This window comes from Teleopsis dalmanni, chromosome 1 (assembly GCF_002237135.1).
Source record: "Teleopsis dalmanni isolate 2A chromosome 1, ASM223713v2, whole genome shotgun sequence".
Classification (NCBI taxonomy): Eukaryota; Metazoa; Arthropoda; class Insecta; order Diptera; family Diopsidae; genus Teleopsis; species Teleopsis dalmanni.
The window spans coordinates 97,751,383-97,755,347 of NC_051846.1; positions in this window are offsets into that span (position 1 = coordinate 97,751,383).

The following is a 3,965-nucleotide window of genomic DNA, read 5'->3' on the forward strand; positions in this document are numbered from 1 at the left end:
TTTGTGGGCTGCGCTTATTGATTGATCATGGATCAATTGTTGAAACAAATCTCTAAATTCAATCCATTTCAAATAGTCTCAGTTGGTTGACTGTGTTGCTTTAAATATATTAACGCGTTTTGGGCATCTTTATCCGTTGAATAGTATTGATCCCAAGTATATCCGACGATGTCTTGTGCGTCGGCTGATAACCATATTTCATCATTGTTATCCCTCAGATCCTTCTGATATTTTTCTATCAGAAAATATTTCAGATCATAATAACTAGGATGATGTTTTATGGTTATTTCTTCATATATTTCATCTATGCTCGTGCGTAGTGCATGCATTAATGAGGATTGCGTTTTGATGTTTCGCATGAGCGATGTAGCTTTGTTTGACCCTCTTGGGCTTACTACTGGCTTCCCGTCCTGTGGTTTTGGGATTAGCCTTGATTTCTCCAACTTGAATCATTCATCATATTTGACTACTAGATTGGAGATTTTTTCAAAGTAACCTGTACTGAAATACTCGTGTTCGAGTTCAGGTTGTGGCAATGCTTTGATTTCAGCATCATTTATTTCAAAATCATTCCATAGGGAATGTAGCTTCTTTAGTCGTTCTTCATAGTAAATGGAATCCTGCTTCCGGATACTAGAGTCCTTTTTAAAATTGGTTATCAGTCGCTCAATCTCTGTACCGAGCTCTGACTGCTTCTTTAATAACACATCCATGGCGATGTTTGAATTTTCGGTCCGAAAATTCCAATAAATACTTCAGCTGGTTAATGAGTAGACCTTTTGGTGTGTCCTTTTGTGTGTAATTGACTCCTTCGATATGTATTTCGTCAGGATAATGAAATGAAAATTGATATTATATCAATAATCACGTCGGGGTCACCAAAAAATGTACGCTACTTGGTGCTAACCCAGATCCTTAATCTGTGTTAGCTTGGTAGCCAATTTTTGTGTGTAAAGTAGTTTGAGCACTTGTAACCCAAACTACTTGTATTTTCTATGTTGATTAGTTTGAGCACTTTAAACCCAAACTAATCGATGCGAGAAAGTAAGAAAGTTATAATTGATTTAGTTTCTTTTTCTTTTCTTTCTGAACTTTATTAAAATTATTTCTTATACTTATACAAAAATTTTTTTATAAAAAAGCTATTAAATTATGCATTAATTAACAATAAATATTAATGCATGATTCACAAATAAATAAATTTGCCTACGCTGTGCTGACATAATTATAGGCCAACATATTACACACTTTCTTCAGTGCATTGACCAACAAGAAAAGCTGATAATGCAAAATTGCACTTTTCGTTGGTCAATGACTGGTCGCAGTGTTGGCCCAAATAATATGTAAACACATGTAAACAAACGACAAAAAAAACAAAAATATAAAATAATATTAATTAAATGCAAACATAAACACAAATATTTCAAATTTTTTGCCGGGCTTTAGGTCGTGGTTTTTAATTTTAAATTTTTATATAATAACTTGTATTTTATATAAAATAAATAAAAACAAACTTTGAATTAAATAAAATATCACAAATTTAATTTATGTAATATATTATTTTATCAACAAATATTTCGAGCTACTTCGTAGGCCATCTTCAGTGTTATTGAAATTTTACAAATACAATTACATATAAAAAAATTTTTAAATGTCAAAAGTCAAATAATAATTAAACAAAAAGATATGAAAAGGGGAAATTAATTTTTAAAAAAGTATAACAACCAGACGAAAAATATAATTTTTAAAGAAAATTTTTATTTTTATAAAAAACAAATAAAAGTAAATATAAACTTAGCTAAGCCTTCAGTATCCCTCTTGTAGTTCAGTTATTGACCATCTGGAACGTCAATTATATGTAACATTTCTAGCAACATCCTACGTTTGTAATTTTTCTCCTGGTGTAGAATTGTAATCTCATCGAAGTTGGGAGAATGGTTCATTTTAATGCAATGTGTTGCTAGAGCTGTTTTTTGGTCCACAGGTGTAGTGCGACTCTTTAGATCATGTTTGTGTCCAGCGATTCTCGTTCTTAATTTATTTTTTGTTGTGCCAACATATACCTGTTGGCATACGTTGGCTCCGTCACCTCCACAGGGAATTTTGTAAACCAAGTTATGTTGGTCTAACTTGTCTACTGGAGTTTTTGTTCTATTAACCCATTAAGTATCAGGCAAGTTCAAACTTGGAATTTTATGGTGAAATTTTCAGTAAGGTCTTATTTTACGTTAAAAATAATCCCTACAAAATTAAATTTTTTTTTTGGAAAGTAATTTTCCGGAAAAATGCCGTGTGGTCAATCACACGCTGGGCCCCATAGCATATTTTTCTCTCTTCGATAGTACAAACTTTTATATGTGTTTTGTACGCAAATATCGTATTTAGTTACTTTTATGATTAAGTAACTATCATTGTAAGTTGTATAAAGTACAAGTAATTATAAAGTTCAATGTTTTATGCTTTTCAAATATTTATTAATCAAAAAATATATTTGAATAATTACATATAAATTATATTATATGAAATAAATTAGGTTACTTGCGTCATTGTCTACGATCAATGTAATATTGTTTATTTTCATAGAAAATTTTAAAGCAATTTTCTACATGACCATTTAAATGGCACTTTTCATATATAAAAACTGTGGCTTTGGTAAATTTCCCGGAAGATAAACATCTTCTACAGCACTGTGACTTTCCTTTTTCAAATCATCGTATGCGGTAGCTTTTGTAATGAACATCGAGTTCTTTAATGGAAGACGAAGGTTTCTGGCAATCAAATTCTTGAAGTCTAACTGAGGCATCGGTTTTGTGTTGGTAGAAGCAGCGACAAAGCAATTTAGTTTTCAAGCGTTTACTACAGCACTATCTAAACATTGTACCCATAATGGCCACCACCTTTTTTTGCTCCTATTCCCGATACGATAGTTAACAACTATCGATAGTTAACAACAATTATCCATGTTGCAATGGATAATCACAATGGCTCAATAATTCCTAATGCACGGATTTCCAATTGTTTGTTGTATTTGTCAGTTGCACTGGAGTATGGCAGAAACTGGAAGATATACCCATTATCCAAAAAAGGGTTCATACCTTATAACAGAAACGTATTGGTTTTACAAGTTCCAATGTGAATAGTTGCGACTCAGTTATTTCTACAAGACCACCATAATCTTGTGCATTTGATTCGTATACACCTTCAATAGTACCTAAATACCATCTCACAATTAGACACGCGGAATTCAAAACAGGTTAACGAAATTTTAAAGTTGTATGTAATGTTTGTTGATATTTTATGATCGTCAATAATTTTATTGTCCGATTCCCCAGCAACATTATCAGGTGACAAACATTATTATTCAATAGGTAGCGGAGTGTTACTTGGCACTAATGACTCATGTTTGCTCCAACTGTCAGTAATATGCAAAAGTTCCTGATTTCTTAGACATCTTAAGAATGACATAATAATTCATTTACAGTAAAAAATTAAAGACAGAACTTTTAGAATGAACAACTGTAAGCCCTATATAAAACGATCAAATTCAGACTAACTCAACCAGTAATTAAAAATCAAAATAGATTTAATACTGTAATGAACCTCCTTATGGTGAGGGTGTCTAGAGCTGGGATAGCTCAGCCACAGCCAGGGTCCTTACAAGAAAATTTCTACTTACATGTCGTTGGTTGCCTCTCGACCGTTTCAGTTTAAATTTTACACGATTTCTAATTCAGTTCTTATTATTTCTTTATTAAATCTAAATTCCTAAATGGGTAATAACTTATAAGCTATAATTTACAAGTATTTATATTTATAAATATAATTTCAAAATAATAGTAAGGATTTCAACCGTAGTTATAGAATTGTAAGGAAAACAAAGGCGATAATTTTAAAGCGATCGTAGTTGTTTAACACAGTCTGGATCTCAGCCGTAGCTATAGAAGTATAAACACAAGTTAGAATTT